The sequence below is a fragment of the Fukomys damarensis genome, unplaced genomic scaffold, assembly GCF_012274545.1.
Source record: "Fukomys damarensis isolate Sample0158 unplaced genomic scaffold, DMR_v1.0_HiC HiC_scaffold_19, whole genome shotgun sequence".
In the NCBI taxonomy this organism is placed as follows: Eukaryota; Metazoa; Chordata; class Mammalia; order Rodentia; family Bathyergidae; genus Fukomys; species Fukomys damarensis.
In genome coordinates, this window is record NW_022900931.1 from 5,470,087 (window position 1) to 5,482,193 (window position 12,107).

The 12,107-nt window shown below is 47.0% G+C and overlaps 1 non-coding gene across 1 annotated transcript; it reads right to left on the minus strand.

Annotated features, from left to right (window-relative positions):
• Positions 1 to 804: 804 nt before the first annotated feature.
• Positions 805 to 907, minus strand: LOC117287023. Its single transcript, XR_004518203.1, has one exon. It is a non-coding gene; the product is annotated as a U6 spliceosomal RNA (small nuclear RNA).
• Between the last annotated feature and the right edge of the window lie 11,200 nt (positions 908 to 12,107).

A 12,107-nucleotide genomic window follows, 5' to 3' on the forward strand; every position in this document is an offset into this window, starting at 1 on the left:
CTGTCTCTGCCCCCTCGTTTGCTGCTGGACACCCCCGCTGCCGCCCCATCCCGGCCATGGCGAATCCTGTCACAGTAAAACACACGTTTGCAGGCCTCGTCCCAATTCGCGTAGCTGCCCAAGTGATTTACACCCTCATCGTGGTAGGAGTTTTCCTTTTTCCCCACAGCCCTGCCAATGCTCAGTGGGCTTTTGTTTCGGGGGGGCTTTTTTGTTGTCGATCTTCTTGATGACAGCCGTTCTGACTGGCGTGGGATGAAATCTCCAGGTAGGGTATTTTTGAATTTGAGTGGTTTGGCACATTTTAGGTGTACATTACGGTCACACTCACCATCGGGAATTTGAACCTGTACGTGATGTGTCTTGGTCATTATTCCCCCATACCCCTGCCCTCCTTTCCACCCCTCTAGTGCTCACTATTTCCTTAAGCTTTGTTTCCATTTTTCCCTTTTTTCCTCCCTTTTTATTTTTTCCTTCCCCTCACCCCCCCCCAGTTCCCCTTCCCCTTTGAACTTTTTCTTCCTATTTCACAATATCTATTACACATTTTGGTCCTCGTTTACGCTTTCGGTTTCTCACACCAGAGAGACAGTATGGTGTTTAGGCCATTTTAATGGTGTCCTCTTTAATTCACTTGTGAGTACATGGGCTCAAGGTGCATCCATTTAGCTATAAATGTCTCTAATTTGTCTTTCTTTATGGCTAAGTAGTACTCGGTTTTATATAAAAAAAAAAAAACGCCAATGCATCTTCTTTATCCATCTGTCAGATGATGGGCATCTGGGCTGTTTCCAAGGTTTAGCTATTAAAAATATTCGCTTTATGAATTTGCATGTCATCCCTGCACAGGGGCCACGCTAAGCCCCTCTGTATCATTCCGATTTTAATCTGTAAGCGGCTGAAGCTAGCATTCAATGTAGGGGTTTTTTTGTTTGTTTGTTTTTATAGCACTGGAATTGAAGCCAGGGTGTTCGCAACGAGCTACATCTCCAGCACATATACATTGAGACAGGGTCTTGCCGAGTTGCTAAGTTGCCAAGACTGGGCTCAGATTTGTAATTCCTCCTGCTTCAGCCTCCAGAGTGTTGGGATCACCTTGACCAAGCCTGGGCTTTGATGTAGTTTAAATTTGCATTTCCCTAGTGGCTAGTGGTATTGAACATATATTTTTTTTTCTTTTCTTTTTCTTTTTTTTTTGTACTGGGAATTGTACACAGGACCTTGTGCTTGCAAGGGAGGAGTGGTACCTCTGAGCTATATCCCCCGCCCAAACATTTTTTCAAATACTTCTTGCCAGTTTGTATTTCTCCTTTTTAAAAAGTATCTTGTTTAATTCATTAGCCCATTTATTGATTGGGCTGTTTGATCTTTTTTTTTGGCTTACACCCAGGTGGCTTTGTAGTATATTTTGCAATGGGGTATTATGATGCCTTCTGCATCTTTTATTTTTGTTTTTTTTTTTTGAGACAGGTTCTCCCTATGTAGTTTAGGCTGACCTTGAACTCATTGTGTGGCCCAGGGTGGCCTGGAACTTGTGATCCTCCTGCCTCAGCCTCCTGAGTGCTGAGATTAGAGGTGTGCACCCACCACCACACCCAGCCCAGAATTACTTTTTTTTTTTTTCTTTTGCGGTACTAAGGGACGGGATCACACTCAAGACCTTGCGCTTCTGAGGCAGGAGAGGGGCCGCTGAGCTAAATCCCCAGCCCTCAGCATTATTCTTTTTGTTCAAGATTACTTTGGCTAGTCTGGGTCTTTTTGTCTGTTTGTTTCCATATCAGTTTTAGGATTTATTTCCATCATCTCTGAGAAGAATTGTCATTGGAATTTTCATGGGGACTGCGTTGAATCTGTAGATTTTGATGATATGGTCAGTGCAACAATATTAATTCTACCAGGCCGTGATCGTGGGCGATCTTTCCATCTTGTGGTGTCTTTTTCTTTCCTTTCTTTTTAAAAAAATTAAAAAAAAATTTTTTAACCATACTATTCCTTACCCCCAAAGCGGTATAAAATAGCTGTCAGCCAGCTGGGGTAACGCACAGCTATAATTCCACCATTTAGGAAGCTGAGGCGGGAGGATATTAGTTCAAGACCAGCCTGAGCTATATAGTGAAACTGTTAGGGGTGGGGGGAGCCGGGAACTAAGAGACGGAGACCCCGGATGTAGCTCAAGGGCGGCCCCTGGAAAGCACAAGGTCGAGTTCCTTTCCTGGTAGAGGAAAAAAAGGACAGTAATTGCTTCTGTTATATTTTTACACTTCGTGCTGGAATTTACTTCCTGTAACCGTTCTTGCTTTATCTGGAACATTTTCCATTGGATTTCTATATTCTTGATGCTTAGCGTTTAACTTAGCTTAAGAAACTGCTGACCTGAGCCCAGTGATAGGCACGTTCCTGGCTTTTTAGACCTTTTTCTGACCGTCCTAATTTGTGTACATCGTGGAAATGTAATCTGGCTCCCTTCCACTCGGCCGGCAGCTCTCGGCCCTCTTCTGCAGCTGCTAGAACACTGGAGGATCGGTGTCAGGTGGAAAAGTCATTCTCTCCTCAGCAGAGTCTTTTTCCGGGAGTCCCTCTTGGTGGGAGGCTACTGCTATGTTTTGTATCTCGCTGCCCTGTGGTGTGGTTTTTGGAGAAGAGTTGCTCATTCTGCAAATTGGGAAATAAATGGCAGAGACAGACCAGGGTTTGCTTAGCGGAATCCTTGAGATTCTTTAGGTCCTTGCCTCATTCTTGATCCGCTATCTGAGGAATAGGAACAGTCCTTTGGGCTACACAGATAAGAACCTCCTTAGTTAAGTCTGAGGTTCCGGTGTACACAGAGCAGGGGAGGATACCAGCCTGCAGTTGGATAAATAGTCCCTCAGACTAAGGGAATATCTTGCATCTGTTTTGTAAAAAGGAAAGACAGTATTCTTCTGGAGGCACATAGTACGTAACTCAAATGTTTGTTCCCTTGAAATTTTTCTCTAGATTATTCATTTCTTGAGACGGGGCCTTGCTCTGTGGTCCAGGCTGGCCTTGAACTTGTGGGTGACCCTCCTGCCTCAGCCTCCTGAGAACTGGGATTATAGGCGTGCGTCACTACACCCAACTCAATGAACATCTTTTTGAATGCATCTTCTTCACTAAAGGACTGCGGTGGTCCTGGGGGTCACAGAAGAGTCATCCTCTCCAGAACCGAGCCTCTGGACGTGCTGAACAACTGAAATTCCTGCTTCCTTTTCTAATGTTTTGGGCGCCAGCACTCCAAGTTCACGCACACTGTCGATCCCCAGTGCTTCAAGATGTTTGGCAGTTTGAGAGCCAATACGAGGCGTTTCCCTTACGCGGCTCAAACCAAGAGTGAGATCTTGACCACTTCCAGTGAACAAGACTGCTGATTTGGCTAAGATGCCAGAAAGCAGTTTTGCCCCTTGTTTGTCAGAAGCGGCTCCAGGGCAGCCAGGGAGCCCCAGTGGAGCCCTCAGGGCTTCCCCGTCTGCCACCTGGGAGTCCTGACAAGTGGCCTCCTGTGCAGTTTATAGGGTGACATTAGAAATGTGGCAGGACGTGGTGGCCGCAGCGAGCTCATCACTTTGTAGCCGCTAGAGTCGCTTCTCAACCATTTCTGTTAGGCCCTCAAAATGTTCATCAAATCCGCCTCTCCATGACTCTCAATTCTGCCCACAGTTCGGTAGCTGCGTAGGACGCCTCTCCTCCTGGGTCAAGCCCTCGCCCGTAACTGACAGCAGCTGTGCACACTTTGCTTTGTGACCTTAGCTCACAAATTTTTCTTCTTCTTTTTTGTTTTTTGAGACAGGGTCTCACTATGTAGTTGAGACTGACCTGGAACTCACTATGTAGCCCAGGCTGGTCTCGAACTCACAGCGATCCTCCTGCCTCGGCCTCCTGAGGGCTGGGGTTACAGGCCTGCGCCACCACATCTGGCTTCCTTTCCTATTTATGTCCTTTTTATTCCTTTTTCTTGCCTAATTGGTCTCACTAAAATTTTAAGTACTGTATTGTGTACAAAGTGCACATTCTCATCTTTTTTTCACATTCAGTATGATATTGGCTATGAGTTTGTCATCTGTGGCCTTTGTTATGTTGAAATATGATCCTTCTATACCCAGCTTCTTCAGGACTTTTATCATAAAGGGGTGTTGAATTTTGTCTAAAGCTTTTTCTGCATCAATTGAGATGATCGTGTGATTTTTATCCTCAATTCTATTTATGTGGTGCATTACATTTATTGGTTTGCATTTTTAATTTTGATTTTTTTCTTCATTGAATTTATTGGTACATTTTAGGTATATATAGTACAGTTACATTCATCATTGGGATGCTTTTTTTTCGACAAGTTTTCATTATGTAGTTCAAGCTGGCCTTGAACTCACTATGTTGTCCAAGCTGGTTTTGAATTTGCGACAGTCCTCCTGCCTCAGCCTCCTGCGTGCTGGGATTATAGGTGTGCACCACCACATCGGGCAGGGTCTTGTTTTTTAATCCAGTCTGCCAGTCTTGTGTTTTAACTGGAGAATTAGGGCCATTAGCATTCAGCATTGTCATATAGAAGTCTGTACTGGGCCAGCGATGTAGCTCAGTATGCACCTGCCTGGCGAGTGCAAGGTCCTGAGTTCGATTCCTGTACTGAAAAAAAGAAGTCTGTACTAATTCCTGTAATTCTGTTGTTTTTCTAATGTTTCATTTTTTTCTAGTTCACATTTGCTTGTCTACTCTTCCTTTTCTGTACACAGGATTCCTTTTCAATATCTCCTGCAATGCTGATTTGATGGTCGTGAATTCTTCTGGTTTCTGCTTATCTAGGAATGTCTTTATTTCTCTTTTGATTCTGAAGGATAGCCTTGCTGAATAGAGTGATCTAAGTCGGCAGTTATTTTCTTTCAGGGCTCAAATGCATGGTTTCATGCCCAACTAGACTGCAGAGATCCTCCAGATAAATCTGCAGTTATTTTATGGGTTTGCCTGTAAATGACTCCCTGTTTCTTTCTTACAGTTTTCAATGTTCCTTTCCTTTTTTCCTGTACTCTTACCTTTTTTTTTTTTTTTTTTTTTTTTTTTTTTTTTTTTTGGTACCAGAAATTGAGCTCAAGACCTTGCGCTTGTGAGGCAGGTGGCAGCACCACTGAGCTAAATCCCCGGCCCTGTACTCTTGGCATTTTAACTATTGTAGGATGTGGGAGTTTCTTTTCTGGTCACATCTATTCCTCCTATATGACTCCTGTACCTGAATGTCTATAGCTTTCCTAAGACTTCTTGGAAAGTTTTCTGCTACTATTTCAATGTACAGATTTTCTGTGCCTTTAGTCTATACCTTGGTACCCTGTTCTACACCAAAAATATGTAAATTTGGTCTTGTAACTCTTGTAACTCTCCCAGAATTCTTTTCTTCATTCGTGTCTGAATATGTAAAGTTTTGGGCCAGGGATTTAGCTCAGTGGTTCCGCTGCCTGCCTCTCAAACCCTAGGACCTGAGTTCGATCCCCAGTACCAATAAAGAAAGAAAGAAAGTTTTGAGAAACTGCTCACTGGGCGTGGTGGTGCACACCTATAATCTTAGCACTCAGGAGGCTGAGGCAGGAGGGTTGCCATGAGTCCAAAGCTAGCCAGAACTATATAGTGAGACCCAATCTCAGGAAAGAAAAAAGAGAGAGAGAGAGAGAAGAAGAAGGTGAAGGAGAAGAAAGGGAAGGGCTATTTTCTAACCGGCTGCCCTATTTCACATCCCCACCAGCGGTGTGGAAAGTCCTCATTTTCCAGCTCCTCACCCATACTTGTCCCTTTCTCTTTGCCAGTCGGGTGGGTGTGACCTGGTGTCTCCTCCTTGTGTACATTTGCACTTGCGGGCTGGCTGATGCCTGAAACATCTGTTCAGGGGCCAGTCGGTGCCTTCTTAGTAGAAGCCTTGTCTATCTTTTATTTATTTAATTTTTTTTTTTTTTTTTTTTTTTGGTACTGGGGATTGAACTCAGGACCTTGGGTGTGTGAGGTAGGTGTGGGCACCACTGAGCTAAATCCCCAGCCCTTGTTTATTTATTTTTAATTTCATAAATTAACTTTTTTTTTTTTAACTTGGGATCAAACTTGGGACTTTGCATTTACGAGGCAGGTGGCAGCACCACTGAGCTAAATCCCTCACAACTTTTTTTTTTTTGAGACAGGGTCTCACTATGTGTAGTTCAGACTGGCTTGAACTCACAGTGATGCTCCTGCCTCGGCCTCCCAAGTGCTGGCATTTCAGGCATATTCCTCCACACCTGGCTCATAAATTAACTTTTAAAAATGTATTTATTTTGGGGCTGGGGATTTAGCTCAGTGGTGCCATCGCCTGCCTCACAAGCATGAGGACCTGAGTTTGATCCCTGGTACAAAAAAACCCAGTATTTATTTTAGTTTGTTTGCAGTACATGACGTTCACATTCCTCGTGTGCAGCTGGTGCACGTACACAACACATCTTAGTTCTTTTCATCCTTCCTTTCTCTTCCCCTTCCGCCATCTCTTGATTCCCTTCCCATTTCAGAAAGATCTATCTCCCTACTTCCTATTATCTGTCTTTTACTTTGTCTTTATTTATAATGTGTGGTTTTTGTGTTTTGAGGCGGGGTCTCATTATTTGGGTCAGGCTGGTTTTGAACTCACTGCGTATCATAGGCTGGCCTCGAATTCTTGGGGGTCCTCCTGCCTCAGCCTTCTGGAGTTTGGGATTACAGGCATTTGCCACCATGCCTGGCTGTAGTTGGTGTCACTCGTGTGAGAGAAAGCATGGGGTATTTAAACTAGAATATCTGGAATGTAGCTGTACTGTCTACCTAGAATGTACCAATAAATTAAATTTTTAAAATAAATAAATAAATAAGCTAGAGTATCTGTTTTATTTCACTTCACATTACAGTCTCAAGGTTCATCCACTTTGCCACAGACCTCTCCAGTTTATCTTTCTCTGCGGTAGAGTCGTATTCCATTTCGTGTAAACACCACATTTTCTTTCTTTCTCTTTGGTACCGGAGATCGAACTCAGAACCTTGCACTTGACAGGCAGGTACAGTGCCACTGAGCTAAATCCCCAGCCCAACACTACATTTTCTTTATCTATAAGCCACTTTTTAATTGTTTATTTTTCTGGATTTTTTTTTGTTTTTTGTTTTTTGTTTTTGGTACTGAAAATCAAACTCAGGACCTTGCGCTTGACAAGTAGGCATGGTGCCACTGAGCTAAATCCCTGGCCCTGTCGGTTTTTTGTTTGTTTCTTTGTTTTTGTTTTTGTTTTTTGAAACAGGATCTCACTATGTAGTTGAGACTGACCTGGAATTCACTATGTAGCTCAGGGTGGTCTCAAATTCATAGTGATCCTCCTGCCTCAGCCTCCTGAGTGCTGGAATTATAGGCGTGAAGCACCACGCCAGGCTCCCTGTTGTTTGTTTTTTGAGACAAAGTCTCACTGTGAAGTTCATGCTAGTCTTGAACTCACTGTGTATACCAAGCTGGGTTTAAACTTGTGGCAATCCTCCTGACTCAGCCTCCTGAGTGCTGATATTACAGGAGTGTGCCACCACGCCCAGCCAGGAGAAACCATATTTAAAGATTTGCTTTACATGCTTGTGTCTGCCTAGGACTCCTCCTCTGTGGCAGTTTCTGTGGCCCCTTCCACAGAACCTCTCCTGATGACCCCGGTCTGCACTGATGTTTCTTTTCCCTAAAATCTTACAGCCTCAGTCAGGCCCCTGAGGGCCTCCCTGAGTGCAGTGAGTTCTCCAGCTCCCCGCCTTGGGCTCTGGTCACAGTTCATCCTGCAGGGGACATGGTCACCTATGAGCACTGGGCCTCAGGTCGCAACCCTGTCCTCGCTGGAGCTGCCTGGTGTCACCGTGCCAGAGCCTTCCTGGTCCCCTGGCCTCCTGTCACCTTCTGTTCTCCATATAGCATGATCGTTTCAAGGCAGATCTGTCAGGCAATCACTTGCCTTTTTTTTTTTTTTTTTTTAACTGTTCTGGAACTCACTGTGTAGCCCAGGCTGGTGTCAAGCTCACAGTGATTCTCCTGCCTCAGCCTCCCGAGTGCTGGGATCACAGGCGCGCACCACCACACCCGGCTTCACTGCCTTTTTACTTCTTTTGCACAGTGCCATCAGCTCCCTAGGGCCCTCTTGTCCCATGCACACTCACTCATGGCCCCTGATGGCAGGCGTCTACCCCTCTGGGAAGGTCCTCACCCCCAGCAGTGCCACCTGCAGTGACAGGTGCCTGGAACTTTGCTGCCCGCTTGCGGGGGGGGCTTGAGACGAGGAAGAACTCACCAACACGGTGGGATCCATCTTCCATACGTAGGGGACAACCAGTGATCATTTGGCAAAACATTTCTGGCCAAGGTCAAAGTGGGAAACACAGGGCTGTTAACAGCCACGGCAAGGCCAGAAGGCTGACAAAGAGTGGCCAGAAAACAGAATAATGGTAGTCTTGGCAAGAGGAAGAACAATACAGTACCAGGAAAGCTGGTATGGATGCACCTGTGGTCCCAGCTTCTTGGGAGGCTGAGGCAGGAGGTTCACTTCAGCCCAGGGGTTTGGGGCCAGCCTGGGCAACGCAGCAAGATCCTTTCTCAAACAAACAAACTAACAAACAAACAAAACCAACCAACCGGGCAAACCAAAAAGGGCTGGTAGGAAAAGAGGAATAGTAATGATTTCAGAGAGAAGGTGGAAGAAATGGGTTGGAAGGTGCTGGCTCTGCCCGAGCAAGAGGCCATGGAAAGGGAGGAGGAGGTCGCCTTGCAGGGTCTTTCCGGTTCATTCCAGCATGCTGAGCGGCGCAGGACACGAAGGGTTGACAGAGCCAGAGGGAGTGAGGACCAGGAAGGCCCTGGCTAAGGTTGGGTGGAGGACGTGAGGGAAGACACAGACAGTGTTGTAGTGTTTTGCTCACAACTGGGTCCTGTGTGGAAAGACACAAGAAGGGAACCTGGGCCAGGGACCAGGCCCGTCACGCTGGTGAACCTGGCTGCGCTCTGCCTGTTGGCGGGGTACGAACTCTCGTATATATTTGCCGTCTGCTGGGTGCAGTGACTCACGCCTGTCATCCCAGCCACTCGGAAAGCTGAGGCTTGGACGTTGCTTGAGCCCAGAATTTCGAGGCCAGCCAGGGCAACAATCTCAATTTTTAAAAAAAATCTAACTAACAAATGAAAAGAGAGTAGAAAGTCACACTCCAAAGGATCATCCTAGCTGGGGATTTAGCTCAGTGCTTCCGGCACCTGCCTCTCAAGGGCAAGGACTCAAGTTCGAGCCTACATACAAAAAAAAAAAAAAAAAAAAAAAAAAAAAAAAAGGACCATCCTGCTCCCGTCCCAGGGAGCGTTGGAGCCGAAGCTGAATTCCTCCTGGCCTATGGTGGCAGACAGGCCAGGAAGGATGACTGGGCATGGCTGAGAGCCCAGCTTCTGCAGGAGACCTGGAATTTTGATCTGAGCTTCTGGGAAGAGGACAGAGCCATTCTAGGTGTGGGAAGGACAGGACAAAGCCAGGTGCCAGCAGGCAACTCTGCCAGCCAGGAGAAGACAAGCCAAGTGCTAAGGCCCAGAAAGTAATTTCTATGCCATTCACTTATTGATTCCTTCAGTTTCTCTCTCCCCCATGCCAGCAGCAGCTGGTCTCATTCACCAAGGCCTCAGCAGTGTTCAGATCAGGGTCTAGCACCCAATAAACCCCTGACTTCAGCCAGGCATGGTGGTGTGGCGCACACCAGTCATCCCAGTGCCCAGGAGGCTGAGGCAGGAGGATCTCCATGAGTTCAAGGCCAGCCTGGACTGCATAGTGAGACCCTGTCTAGAAAAAGCAAAACAAAACAAAAATAAACTTCTGGCTTCAAAGCCTGGGTGGGATATTGGAGTCCCTGATGGAGCTTTCCCTCTCAGAGTCCGTTTCTTTGGGAAGGGAGATGGGGGGTGCCAGTTGCCCCTGGCTTCCAGGTGGCCAGAATCAATGGCTTAGCTCACACGTCTGGCCCCGGGCCCAGCCCTGGCTGCCTCCCTACTATTCTTAGCAGCGATGATGACACACCTGTCATCGGGAGCTGTCCCCTCCCTTCCCTGGGCGGGCGGTTTCCAGACCCTGCTCACCTCCCTCGGCAAGCAGAGAGGAGTAGCCCAGCTGGTGGAGCCAGGATGTGGGTGAGCCCAGGGTGGGGAGAGCCTGGGGCTGGGGGAAGGCTGAGTCACAGTCATCAAGGCGGGGGTGTGTCTGGGTGACACCGGACACCCACTTCCGGCTGTTTCTTGCCTCCCGGGGCAGGGAAGCTCCAACAGAGAGGCTTTGAGAAATGCAAGACACTGAAAGACAAGTGGAAATTTTTGTTACCAGCTGCCCAGCCTGGGATCTTGGGAACATCTTTGGAGCCTCAGCCCCAACCTGCTGCTGTCCAGACGTGTCACTCAGACTGGGGTGGCTTTCCACGTCACGGACGCGCTCGACATGGGGCATCCTCTGCCCTGCCAGCCACCCGCATCGGGCCCCTGCTCTTGCCAAGACGCAGTTAAAGTGCACTTCTGGGGGCTCTGACAGAGAGTTCCACACTTACCCTGCCTCTGCTTTCTGTGGCCCCAACTAAGTCATCCATCCTGCCCCACCCCGGAAGTCCCTCTTTGTCCTGCCCTGGAGGTGTTCAGTGGGTATTTAATGGTGCTGGCAAGCACAAACCTGAGTCTGTACTGTGACAAAATATCCCAGACCCTGGCATTTCCTTCGAGGAGCTGAGAACTTAGTGCACACACAAACCTGTGCTCGAGTGGATTTATCCAGAATCTCTGAAACTCAGACACACTGAGAGGCCCTTCAGTAACAGATGGGTGAACAAACAGAAGGGGCATCAGCGTCACTGAATTATTCACTGATAAAAAGAAGAGAACTTACCAAGGTGTGAAAAGATGTGGAGGAAGGCTGCGGTGTAGCTCAGTGGCAGTGTTTTCCTAGCATGTGTGAGGCTTTGGGTTCAATTCCCAGGATCACCAAATAAACAAATAAATAACCAACTAAGAGACATGAGAAACCCCATGTGCATTTTTTTTCCATGCTGGGAGATTTAACTTAGGGCCTTTGCACTGAGCTACACCCCCCAGCCCTTTTTTATTTTATTTTGAAAGAGGGTCTCACCGAGTTGTCCAAGCTGAGTTTGAACTTGTGATCCTCCCGCCTCAGCCTCCTAGAGTCCTGAGATTATAGACATGCATTACCACGTCTGGTTTAAATGGATATTTCTGAGTGAAAGAAGCAAAATGAAAAGGCAACACACCTTGGCTCCAACTCTGTGACATTCTGGAAAAGACTCTGGAGGCTGAAAAGGTCAAAGGTTGCCAGGGGTTTGGGGGTGGGAAAGAGGGGATGGATTGGACAGAGCACAGATTTGAAAGGCGGCAAAACTACTCTGTAGGGTGTAGCAAGTATGAAACTACACATTGATCAAAGTCATACATTATGCAATAGAAAGAATGAACCCTGAGCCAGGCATGGTGGTGCATGCCTGTAATCCCATCACTCAGGAGGCTGAGGCAGGAGGATATCCAGGAGGTGGAGGACAGGCTGTCTACACAGTGAGAACTTGTCTCAAACCAAACAGACACAAAATATAGTTTGCTTCTAGTTCTGGAGGCCAAGAAGTCTGAGGTGGGTGGGGTGTGTCTGGCGAGAGCTTTCCTCCTGCCTCAAGGCCAGAGTACAAGAGAGGGCACGAGGGGCCAGGATATGCTTCATAACAAAGCCACATCTGGAATCAAGACAGTGACCTACCCAGGAGGATGTCACCTGGGGACCTAAACCCGCTTTCAATACCGCTGCACTGGGGGCTATGTTTCCAGCACTGGATTTTGGAGATCACATTTAAACCATGGCATCCCAGCTGTTGGGGATGGAGCATGGCCCCTGTCCTTGGGTCCCTTGTCATCTGGTTGAGAAGAGGGGACCAGGAGGGAACATTATTTATTTCTGCTTTGGGTTTTTTGGGGGGTGCTTTTTGGTACCAGGGATTGAACTCAGGATCTTGCCACTAAAGCTAAATCCCTGGCCCTGTTTTTGGGTTTTTTATGTAGGGTTTCTTTTTTTTTTTTTTTTTTTTTT